At 39.3% G+C, this 13211-nt stretch overlaps 1 protein-coding gene across 3 annotated transcripts in view; it reads left to right on the top strand.

Moving 5' to 3' along the window:
• Window positions 1-1147: 1147 nt before the first annotated feature.
• Window positions 1148-13211, top strand: part of Pka-R2 (cAMP-dependent protein kinase type II regulatory subunit) — a 369683-nt gene continuing 357619 nt past the window's right edge. Inside the window, exons 1-3 of one of the 3 annotated variants that reach the window (XM_065231877.1) lie at window positions 1212-1446; window positions 1505-1539; window positions 2364-2848. The gene's annotated coding sequence lies outside the window, so the exon portion shown is untranslated. Of the gene's footprint in view, window positions 1540-2363; window positions 2849-13211 lie in introns of all 3 variants that reach the window. The other 2 variants (XM_065231878.1, XM_065231879.1) reach the window with 2 other exon arrangements.

Here is a 13211-nt window from a genome sequence, read left to right as displayed (position 1 = left end):
CTTGGTGTGAGTGTCTCACCTACCACAAGCCGCTGAGTGATTGCCATCCAAGTGGTGTGCGTGTGCGGCATGAAGGCGAGTGCGAGAGAAAACAGTAGCTTTTCTCACGTGACTGCGACTCTCTTCGGTTGTCTCCTTCGCCTCGGGGGAAAATGCATTCTTTGACCGCCAGTTTCTTTGCATTCATGAATGATTTTTGATTCCATCACGAAATGCGGCGAGAGCAAAAATGTCAGGGTTTTGCTGCATGTTCTCTGATCACAACGTGCGACGCGACGGGCGCAGTGTTGCTAACTGCTCCATTATTGGTAAATTTAACGACAGCAGCCATTGAAAAAGTTATTTTTTTTAAAGTGATGAGCGGTGGCTGTATTACGCCTTTTGCACCAAACTAGACTCCTGCGCTAAAAATAACACCGCACAATTTTTCCGCTCAGGTAAAAAATAAATAATTTTTTTTTTCAATGTTCACTAGAATGTCAATGTGATAACCTGTTGTAAAATGTAGCACTATATTACATTGAGAATGGTATATTTTTATGTTTACTGGCATGAGCAACTTGGTGCAACATGCGTAATAAAATCGGTAGAATTTTATTTTAAGTCCGTAGTAAATCTAAGAATCCGTAGACCTACGGATAAACCCGTAGAACTGACCACACTGGACGGACGACGACAACTTCTAAATGCGTGAGTAAATAACCGTACTGGTGCCGATTGTCAACCGTCTACGATAAATGAACGGTTCATTAGTTCCATGATAGGAGGAGACAACTGGGGTTTAGATTTTGATCCAGTCGCTTAAAGTCATTGTTTGTTTTATGTTCTGAATTTGTACAAAACTACTGTGGGATCTGTTCGAATTGATTCTACACGGATAATGTTCAACGGAGACTGCAGGAGCGAATGAAGAACATGCGAAGAATAAAATTGAGCCGGTTGTCATAGTTTGTTGATGGTAAAAATCTGATTGCTTATAATTGTTACAGTAAATATTATTTTGAAGTAACTTTTGGAGGCCTTTCGCGCTTCTCCACGCTTGAGGTCGCTATTTTTGTGTGTATGATTACAGCTGTTTGCGTTGGTATTGGTTGCACAAGTAGCTCACTCTCGTAGCTGCTCGTGCTCGCTGTGGAGCAAGAGATATCGGCGCTCTGCTAGCCGGAGCGGCAGCCAAGCACCTTCACTGTTAGAAGTGACGTGAAAGCCGTAGGTCGTGTTTACACGTACGTCCCCGCCGCCGTTTTTGTGTGACCAGCACAACACACTATACTTTTTCCCTTGTTTCTCAATTCCACATTCTCAAATCATCGCCATCGCAGTAATAATAAATAGTAATACGCACCGACCGGTCCCCCAGAATAGTGTGTGGTGAAACAACGAACCAAGCATCGCGAGTTCCACCCGACAAAACCGCGTCGAAATCTGCATCCAATTTTGGTGCAGGTAGACGGCCCGAGAAGCGAGCCGATTAAATTCACTTTTTTTTTTCCTTTCCTTCAAGTTCCAGTCAGTTTTGATTTGTGGTGTCTCAAGAGAGTGAGTGAGTGTGGTGAAGTTAGCTGCAGCATTTGAAATTTTACAGAGTGGGGGAGATTGCGAGCAGGCATTCGTTTTTTGATTTTGCTTTAGAGGAAAAGCAGTGTTGTTCTTTTCGTCGAGGTTCGTCTTGATTACTGCTTTCGATCGATGATTGCTTTTTAAGGGTCAAGTTAAAATTGCGGTTGGTGAATTTTCGGTATCGATTGTTTTTGATAGTGAGGTGCAAAATATCGAACCTGTCAAAAGTCATCATCGCGTCCGGGAGCAGTTATTCAATCACCTAGCAGGCCTCCGTCACTCAGTCAGCAAGAGCAAGAAGAGCAGCCAGCAGTGAGGTGACATTTCAGAAGCTCCCCTGAGGGTGGTGAAACTCCGGAGAAAGAGAGTGCGAGAACGAGAACGTCAGAGAGTGTAGTGTTATCAGACGAATTTTCACACAACATCTTTCCACGGGTGGCGAGAGAAGAGCGAGAGTGAAGAAAGCAAGAAGGATCCTTGTGGTGGGCTCTGTTCTGTGTAGGAACGGTCGGAAAATCCGATGAAAAGTTTATGCAAAAGAAAATCGATTATTCTTGAAGAGCGAGGGAGAGAGCGAGTGTTGGGTGAACATAATGTTTGGTTAGTTGCGTGAGTGGGTAAAAGTGTGTAGGTTTTTTCGTTCTTCGCGTATGGAAATGTGCTTTTCCCGTCCTCATAGCGATCACTGACCGAAGGCTCGCTCTGTTTCCTTCCGCTATTACTACAACTGAGTGCTGGGCCGTGGAAATTTTCACAGGTGGTGAAATTGTCCAGCGCTAATTGATTTTTTTTCGCGGCTTTAGGTTTTGTTTCATTTAGATAAAACGCGAGCAATTATCGGTCGGCACTGAGATTGTCGAGCCGCAGTAGTAGCAAAACCAGTTTGATAAAATTGCTCATCGCAGCAGCAGGCGCAGCAACAGCAACGAAAATCTTGATTAAGAAGAAAGGGGTGAGAGAAAATCGAAAAAAGCGGTTTTATTTCGTTTTGCAGTGCGTTAGTGTGAATGAGTGAAAGAGTGGCAGAAAGTGCATCAGTGCTTTAGAGGAGTGAAAGGTGAAAAAAAGTCGAGAAGAAAAGGTGAAAAACCCGTCCGACGTCGTCGTTCGGACTACTCCTTCTGTTGGCAGGTTTTTTTTTGGATCGTAACAAGAGCGACGCATAGCTGTGTTGTTGCTGTTGTTAGCGTCGTCTTTGAGCAGGAGGTACGCGCTTTCGCTTGTGTTAGTGTGTGAATTCCAGCTGAAAGGAAAATCCTACTGAAATCGTGACAGATTTGAAAATAAGGTAATTATATTACTAGTTGTAATAATTGTGCATCGGTTGGGAATTATTTTACATTGTTTGAGTCATAATGGGGGCTTCGATGATAACTTCGCAAATATTGATCGAAGGTTGAGGAAAACCTGCGTAACGTGAATGGGCACACGTCTAACAGGTGGTGTTATCGCAGACAGGGTTGCCAAAAGGGTAGTTGAATCAGGGTGACAACACTCTACCAGGAAAACCGGGAAAAAGTCGACAATTTGAGAAACCCGAAAAATCATCTTGCTACAGAATATTTGAAATTATATTTGTTGAGATAAGCGCCCAGTTTTTTTTAATTTGTGTCTAAAATGCAGCAAATCATACTTATTCGTGTATTTCTCGACCATATTTTAGTCCTTGTTCAAACTTGATGCAACACTAGACTCGTCCACAACAATAAAAGTTCTAATTTTCCACAGGCCAACCTCTAGATTTGTGCCTTCAGACGAGAAAACCATTCTCTGAAAGTTTTAGCTCATTTGGTTGTAGGATCTACTAGAGTTATTCAAGATTGCTTTCATGTCATTGGCCACATCTTGCTGGACCTTATTAATGAATCATTGTAAATTGGACATGTGCCACAAATTTGGAGGAATCCTTAGTGGTCCCTATTCAAAAAGTTGCTGGAACGATTAAAGCCGAAGAGTTTTGTCCCACTAACATGTTGTACACATTAGAGAAAATTTTAGAACTTGTTGTTAAAGGCCAGCTGTTGGAGTATTTAAATAGTACACTGGAGTCGCTTTTTACGCGGGTGATACGTCCCGCGTAAAAAAAACCGCGTAAAAAAAAACCGCGTAAATTCCGGAATCCGCGTAAAAAAAAACCGCGTAAATTCCGAAATCCGCGTAAAAAAAAACGCGTAAAAAAAGACCGTGTAAGAAAAAACCGCGTAAAAAGCGATATACCGCGTCAATTCTGAAATCCGCGTAAAAAAAACCAAAATCCGCGTAAAAAAAAACCGCGTAAATTCCGGAATCCGCGTAAAAAAAACCGCGTAAATTCCGAAATCCGCGTAAAAAAAAACCACGTAAAAAAAACCGTGTAAAAAAAACCGCGTAAAAAGCGACTCCAGTGTAATAGATTATTGATACAGGAATAATCGGGATATCGGGAAGGTCATTCTTGTAAAACCGCGTTGAATTTGGTATTAGCAAAGTGGACAAATAACTTGGAGTGTAAAGATACGATTGTTGCTGTTCTTGAACGCGCTTTTGAAACAATTTCTAGGCCCTTATTGTTAAGATCAATCAAGCGCTTTGGAATTACGAGTACTGCATATAAATGGTTTGAAAGCTATTTGTCTGACAGAACTCAACGGACTGTTTTTAATGATTCTGTTTCCAGTCCCGTGGGGAATAACCTTGGAGTGCCCCAGGGAAGTGTATTAGGGCCCCTGTTATTTATATTATGTATATTAATGACGTGCGACGTGTTTTACGATTTTGCGACATTAATCTTTTTGCAGATGATATTGTGTTATTCATTGCAGCTAAGGATTTAGATGATGCAGTTTTACACTTGAATAAAGATTTGCGTTCTCTAAGTAGATGGTTGAAGTATAAGCAGTTAAAATTAAATACAAGTAAAACTAAATTTATGGTAATTTCGCGGAATCGAGTAAATGAGAACGTCTCTGTTGTAATTGATGATGAGACTATTGATCGCGTTCGGGAGATTAAATATCTTAAGTTCAACTCTCACATTGACAATGTCATCAAGAAAATTGCCAAGAAGTATGGAATTCTGTGTCGACTGAAAAACGATTTAACTATTGCCAGTAAAATACAGCTATACAAATCAATCATCTCTCCTCATCTAGACTTTTGCCCTTCCATTTTATTCTTGGCCAATGCAACACAAATATCGAGATTACAGCTCTTGCAGAATAAAATAATGCGTTTGATTCTCTCAAGTACTTCCTATAAAGCTTCTTTATAACAGATCCGGAATTCTGTGTTTTAGGGATTTCCTCCAGAATATTCTGAAAATTCAGTCTACATTTATTTTCGTACTCTTTATAATTCCTCACGAGAATTTGCTTTAATTTCTCTCCATAGTGTTTCTTAAAATTCTCTTGAAATATTCCACAGAAATTCCTTGGTATGCACCAAAAAATTTAAAACGTATTCTTCCAAAACTTCCGTGGATTCTACCTCAGAATTGCAGGGTAATTTTTACTCATGATAAAAAAAAACATCTTGAAATTCTTCTCAAAATTGCGTTTAGAGAATCTCTTAGGATTTTATGGAATTATCTTTGGAATTCTCATGAAACTCTCCTCCGAATTGGAAATTTCTATACAATCTTATGGGGAACGCTCCTCTGATTTTTTTTAAATAATGTTCAATATTTCCTCTAGGGACACCGGAAAATTCTTGAAACTATTTCATTCCTGCCTTCCTCTTCGCATTTCAAGTTTATTGCTTATAGCATATTATCTTATTGCGTGCTCTCAACTTAGTGTTCTAGATGCACTTCCACAGTTATTAATTGAGAGATTTCGAAGCCTGTACCATTGTTGCATTACTATAATTGTGTGGCAAGTCCAATCATACTTCTATGCCCAGGGAAGTCGAGAAATTTTCCAACCCGGAAAATTCCTAGACCGGACCGGGAATCGAACCCAGCCACCTCCAGCATGATCTAAGGGAGGCCCAAACTATCTTTAAACTAGCTTAAAATTTTACAAACTTTATTGAAAAAGGGAAGGATTAGTCATTTTCATTTAATTCCACTACCTTAGCCCACTAAGACGCACACATTCATCAGGATTCTACAAAGTTTTTATTTTTTTATTTTATTCAGAATTATGTTTTTTTTTTTTAATTATTTTCCATGTTCAAGTGGAGCTCTCCTCAAAATTTTCTGATTGTTTGTTTGATTCATTAACGTAGGTGATCATTAAGGGTAGTGTCAGAATTGTATCACTACGTTTGTCGAAATTCCTTCAGAGTTGCTTTAGAATTCTCTGGAATTCTACTTACAATCCCAATGAAGGTTTCTTTAGAATTGCCTTGGAATGCACCTTTAGTTCTCCTGACAATTTTCTTTAAATTCTTCTCAAAAAGCCTGGAAGTTCTCAGTTCAATTCCTTCAGAATTGTCCTCAGTATTCCTAAAGAGAGTAAATTGCAGAGGATTACAATTCTCTTCAAAATTCATTTGGCATTCTCATCATAATAATTCCTCAAACAATACTTCAATGTGTCAGAATCCTAAATTTGTATCTTAGTTCTATATTTCTCGATAACTTTTTCGAAGGGACGTATCAGCTTTTGTAAACAACGCATTTGAAGCGTCGATTTGTCGTAATTAGTAGCTCGCCCACGCATACTAACACTACAATCAGATAGGGAACTTTTTCCCTTATCTGATGGTAGCATTAGTATGCGTGGGCGAGCTACCAGTTACGCCAAATCGACGATCAAATGCATTGTTTACAAAAGCTGATACGTCCCTTCGAAAAAGTAATCGAGATTTACGGTTTTTGTTCAATCTGAAATCTTGAAAATAAGACCATTATTAAAATTTAAGGTTTTTGAAGTCTGAAATCTTAGGGGCCTCATAACCTAGTCAGTAAAGGCACGGTATTACCAAGCCGGAGGTGGCGGGTTCGATTCCCGGTCCGATCGAGGGAATCTTTCGGGTTGGAAATTTTCTCGACTTCCCTGGGCATAGAGTATCATTGTGCTTACCACGCAATATACAAATTCATGCATTGGTATTGGCATCGAAAGCTCTCAATTAATAACTGTGGAAGTGCATTTAGAACACTAAGTTGAGAGCACACAATAAGCTAATATGCGAAAAAGAAGAAAGAAGAAGTTTGAAATCTCGAAAAGTTCACAAGAATTTTTTACTTTTTGAAACGATACTAGAAGGAAAGAACATGTATTTGGGGGGTGAAATATGTGTGTTTATATCAAACCGGGAATAATATGTTAGGCACCCGAGGAAAAACCCGGAGTTTTATTTCTAAAATCATCTTAACTATAGGTTTGATTTTTAATTTTTAGGGATGTAGGACGTAGGTACATTATTCTTTTTATCAATATTACATTTTCAGAATATCACAGAATTCTCCTTAAACTAACCAGAAACTTCTGTTGGAAATTATCTTACGAATTCCTTTAACAGACTCCTAAAAATTTCCTTGGAATATTTCTTAATCTTTCTTCCTTTGCAACTTTTATGAGGGTAAGATTCCTTTGATATTCTCCTCAAAATTTTCATAGACCTCAAAACCACCACAAATTTCTTGGATTTCTCTTTTATATTTTCTTGAAACTTTTCACAAATTCTTTTAAATTATCTTAAATTTTTAATTAATCTACCTTCAAAAAGTGATTTCTTTGATATTTTTGTCGGAATTCCTTCAGAATTCTTTTCTGAATGTTCCTCAATATTCACATTTAATTATCCTTCAAATACCTTTTAAATTCTGCTTATAATTATTTTTAATTCTGATCAGATTTTTCTTGAAATTCTCCCTAAAATTCGCCTTGTATTCTCTTGGTGAATCTCATAAAACTCTCCTCAAAATACCATAGAAATTCAACTCAGAACTTCCTTTTTTCTCCACAGAAATCCCTTGGAATTCATCTCAGGGCTTCCTCATCCTTGGGATTCTAAGGAGAACATCTTCTTAGGACTTAATCTCAGAATTATCTTGGAGTTCTAATCAAAACTCCTTTTGAATTTTCCCAGTTCTTTACAGAAAACATCCTTAGAATTTCTTTGGAATCGACCCTCTAATTATTTTTAAATTTTTCTCAAAAATTGTTATCCTCGGCAGATTTCTTTAAACTAAAGTCTTCAGTTTTTAGAGCCCTGAGAATTCTTCCAAGTTTGAGGCCTTTATAATTTTCAGGACAAAATCTGGGATCTCGGATAATTTTGAGTCCTATCCAGATTGATTGTTTTTATTTGTCACAAATCTCGAAAATGTTTCATATGTTCTTAAGATTTATATTATTACAGACTAGAGAGTATAAACATAATTTTCCCTAGATCTCATTTGTAATCAAGTTCGAGAATTCTAAAATAACTTCTTAATTCAGGACTTGAATAATAAATAACCGCTCGGTATTTACAATTTTCTCTAGTGACCCATTGAGGCCATTATGATGAGACCAAATGATTCTGTTTTTCGGTAAATTATAAGGCTTTGAAAATTAGAGGTCTGGAACTTAAAAAAGTCATACAAATTGATTTTTCTAAGTACAGTCAATTCTTGATATCCACTAACTCGATATCGAGTTGTAGAATCATAGTGAAATGAATTTCATGGCCACAGTTATAGCAATTTTGTATGGGATTGTTATTCTATAGCGTGATAATTCTATAACTCGATGGTCCCTTCAATATCGAGTTGTAGAGAGTTCACTGTATTTATAGCTGACCCTTAATTAATGGGATGATTGTACAACGTATATAATGGATCGTTGTCGTTAAGATGAATGTTTTCTTTTAGAATATTAAAAGTGGCCCATTTATTAAACCTTTAAAATGCTTCCTGTAGTTTTGCTACTGAAAATGTTTCAATAAATAAATGATGATCATGAAAAAAATGATCATTGAATTGCTGAAAAATGATGGTAAATTGCTTAGATTGGTACCGGAAAAATTTGGAAAAATACTGTGAATTGTAAAATTTACTGGTCGCCCTGCGCATTGTTTTTTTTTCTAAAAATATTGTAAAATAATATCGTAAATCACTTTGTTCCTAGATTAAAAGAGCTGGTCTAGGCCAAGTTTTATTTACTCGCCCTTCTCAGATTTGTATGAAACTTTGCATAATTATTTGCTATGGACAATCATTCACATTTGTTCGCCCATGTAATTATTGCAATTGTTTTCAAAATGGCGTATTCGACATTTTACAATAAATTGAAGCACGAAAACGTCACTTATAGTCGAAAAGACATCTGAGACAAAGCTGTGCACTTATAAAATAAATCACAACACCCCAGCAGGCCTGGGTTCAATCCCAGTTATATTGATATGTAATGTCGTTTTCGTTTTTACTACACTACACTATAGTCGCTATATTTATAGTCTGGCGGATAGAATCTCGGGAACCAATTGAGCTGTCAAATAGCGGAACCAATCGAGCAAATCATGACCAACAACAGAAAAGAGCACATCAGTAATTGCGAAAAAAAAACTTCGGAAGCTCTTTTCTCGTGACTCAAGGCTCGCCTACGCAAACTAACTCCAACTTTGAATGAGGAAAGTTTCCCCTATCCGATGATGCCGGTAATTTGCGTTCGATTGGCGAGGAAAGAATAATCAACGTTCTGTTTATAAAAGTTGATAGTGCCTTTTCAACTGTCGATCTACAATATATTGAATTTGTTCCGCTTTTTGATAGATCGAAATTCTATCCACCAGACTATGAATATAGCGACTATACACTACACCGGTGTAGTGTAAGCAGCAATAAGCGCGAGTCATTGACAGCTTCAGCTTCATCCTGATTTTTTTAGGTGTACGGCGGTGTAACACCGGTGAAGCTACACCGCAAAAACGAAAACGACATAAGTGATGCACTACGGTCATCTAGTAGAGGCTTGTCGGGTCAGATTATGCGACGACATGGTAAATATGTTACCTCAACAACTGAATTTGCTTCATCACATCATCCTAAGATCATCGAACGGTATCATCATGAATCCCCCCCCCCCCCCCTCCGAATTACCTTGAGGAATTCCGCATCGGCTTTTTCTGTGAAATCCACTTTTCTCCCATTCAACCGGTATAACATCCATCGGCTTCGTTTCAAATCTGTCCGGGCACCAACAACTCAACCCCACAAATATCAAAGACCCAGCTCAACAAAATTGCCCATACTACCTACAGCGGAATCATAAGCTTTAGCTCTTGCCGATCGCTTAGCTCCCGTAAAAGATGTCGATGTCGTTGCCTCGGCGCTCGTGGTGCTGATGGTGCGGTTGGTATGTATCTACGCAACAACCACCCTTCCCGTGGCGTCTTCCTCACTGTCCTCGCTTTTCGGCTGCCGAAATTTTCCCTCACTGTGAGAAGCAGCTAGAAGAGCTATAGCTGCAGCTAGGAGAAAAATTTCCAACATGACTCAATTATAGGGCCCCGCGCCCTTACGACGATGAAGGCGAACCCCACCCGGCAGCACTGACACGATGAAACATTTAATCAGATGCTAACATCTGTCAATTCAGCAGCTTGTTCTTGCCAAGGGAAAAAGAAAAATCAAAGCTGGTTTTAAATGAAATGGCTCGAGGGAAATAAATCTAATTTTCATTTTTTTCTGTGAAGCGCTTTTAAAAGTTCCGTTTCGGACAGTAGCTTGGGGGTTATTCAGAAACTACGTATATCGCGTTTTTGGAAGACACCGCACTGCGTAGAAAATTTTCCATACAATTTCCTGGAAATTCGTAAGAACCCCGTTTAGAGAATTCTGAACTTTATTGCCCACCATCTGGAAGGTGTTGACTTTCTGATCAATTTTGCCGCAGACAGTAACCGTCTATATGGCCCACCATGGATGTCCACTGAACCTACCTGAAGTGCTGAAGCTTGCGTTTTGTCTTTCGTTAGAAAACACTTAGAATTTGTTGTCTTAAAAAGCCGTCTAAAAAGGCTTCAGTGTACTGTAATAACTGTTTACAATCGAGATATTTGGGAATGTCCTCCTTGTGGCACAATCCAGCGCTTTGAAATTACGAGCACTGTGTATAGATGGTTCGAAAGCTGTTTGTCTGACAGAACGCAATAGACTGTTATTAAAGGGAAGCTTGCCACCCATAGAAATTTTTGTTTTCAACTACGTAAATATATCATAAAGTTTTTCCGTGTTTCCGAAGTGTTTTCGAACCCGATCAAACTCCTCCACTGCAGCAATACTTTGATCAGCTACTAAGATACGACATTCACCTGCAGCAGCTCATCTTCAGTCAAGACGCTATTCTCAAAGCCCTTAGCTCAGTCGATCCATCGAAAGGTCCAGGCCGGAACGGATTCCACCAACTTTCGTCAAGAACTGTGCAGCATCGATGGCCACTCCCGTTATGTCTATTTTCAATCGATCGCTTAAGGATGGCGTTTTTCCGGATGCCTGGAAGTTCGCACAAAGGGGAAACTTACCGACCTATCTCGATCCTGAACTGCTTGGCCAAAGTTCTCGGAAGTTCAACCCATAATCTCAGAGTTTCAGCATGGATTCATGAAAAAGCGCTCGACAGTCTCTAACTTGATGACTTACACGAACACTCTTATAGGTAGCATCGAGAAGCGTCAGCAAGTGGACTCCGTTTACATCGACTTCTCTAAGGCTTTTGACAAAGTCCCTCACGACCTAGCCATTATGAAGCTAAACCGCCTTGGTCTTCCACCGTGGATCGTTTGTTGGTTGAAATCATACTTATCATCCAGGAAGGCTTTCGTTAAGGTACGTGATTCCAGATCCGAGGTATTCCATATACCATCGGGGGTTCCACAAGGGAGTCACCAAGGACTTCTCATTTTCGTTCTGTTTATTAACGGCGTGTGTGATATGCTAAGTTCCTTTTTTTTTTTTGTTAATTACTTTATGTGTACAGGCTCAATCGAATAAACTTTACAGAGCCAAGTTATCATTTTCTTTATACATTATGAATGTCTTAAATCTAAAATTAAAGGATTGGAACCGATTACTCGCGGTCTTCTCGAGGTTATTGGATGACAATTGTTTGGATCGGGAGAGGGAAAAGGAGATTTGGAATATGATTAAAAAATTTCACTATTTCTAAAACATATACTTAATCCTATCGACGTTATATCAACTCTGTTATTATACAATTATTACAGAAACAAATCTACAAAAAAAAAACACACGCACATTAAAACACAAACTAAACACAAGGTTAATCAATCTTACAATCTATGGTTAATATTCTTCAAGAAAACATATATGAGTTGCATAAACTCCAAGTCGCGTCTAGCCAAAATATCCCGAACTGGAACATTAGGTTGTCTACCTCGAGCCCGAAGGGAATCGTACAACTCGGATCTGACTCCACGGTGCTCAGCACATGACCAAATAATGTGATCTGCGTCCTGGTAACCTTGTCCACATTCACAGAGATTACTGTCCCCCAGCTCAACACGGAACAAGTGAGCGTTTAACGAGTAGTGATTGGACATGAGGCGAGACATCATACGAATGAAGTCTCGACCCACATCCAACCCCTTGAACCAAGGACACTTCGACACCTTAGGGATGATTGAATATAACCATCGTCCCAAACTCCCTTCACTCCATTTATTTTGCCAGCTGGCGAGTGACTGTTGACGATAAATGAAGAAAAATTCGTCGTAGGCGATTTGTCGATCGTAAATATCGCCTTCCATAGCGCCCACCTTTGCAAGCGAGTCCGCCTTCTCATTGCCCGGAATCGAGCAATGAGATGGGACCCATGCAAAGGTGATGACAAAAGATCTTAAAGATAAAGCACTTAGAAGCTCTCGTATTTTCATGAGAAAATACGAGGAGTGCTTTACCGGCCTCATGGAGCGAATAGCCTCGACAGAACTGAGACTATCCGTAAAAATAAAATAATGATCTGGTGCAAGTGAGGCGATCGTTTCTAGCGTATAATGTATTGCCGCCAGTTCAGCAACATATACGGAACAAGGAGCATGAAGCATTCGAGAGGCGCTATGAAATTCTTTATATGCTAAGTTCCTGTAAGTTGCTATATGCGGATGATCTTAAGCTGTACCGTGTGATCAAATCGATCGTGGATTGTTGCGCACTACAAGCTGATATAGAGCGATTATCATCCTGGTATCGGATGAATGGAATGCAAGCCAATGCTGCCAAATGCAAAGTGATTACCCTTACCCGCTCTCACTCTCCGATCATTTTTGATTACTCTATGAATCAATCGCCGCTGGAAAGGGTTAATGCCATTAAGGATCATGGGCTCATCTTGGACAGCAAACTACGGTTTAACGAGCACATATCCATGACAGTTGCAAAGGCCAACTCCATGCTAGGCTTTTTGCACCGCAATACTGCACAATTCGACGACGTGTACGCCCTGAAAGCGCTGTACTGCTCTATGGTACGCAGTGTTCTTGAATATGGAGTTCAAATTTGGGCTCCATATAATGCTGTTCATGTACTGCGCATCGAGAGAATCCAGAAACAGTTTATAAAGTTTGCATTACGACGTCTGCCATGGACAAATCCAGATAGCTTACCTCCGTACGAGCATAGATGTGCGCTTATTGGACTGCAAACACTAACAAATCGCCGAGGAGGATCCAGAGGATGTTCATATTTGACATGATTAGTAATCATATTGACTGCAGTTGTT

The sequence above is a fragment of the Ochlerotatus camptorhynchus genome, unplaced genomic scaffold, assembly GCF_037179485.1.
Source record: "Ochlerotatus camptorhynchus isolate MF236.1 unplaced genomic scaffold, CSIRO-AGI_Acam_v1.1 ptg000361l, whole genome shotgun sequence".
Lineage (NCBI taxonomy): Eukaryota > Metazoa > Arthropoda > Insecta > Diptera > Culicidae > Ochlerotatus > Ochlerotatus camptorhynchus.
This window is presented reverse-complemented; position numbering and strand designations above follow the sequence as displayed.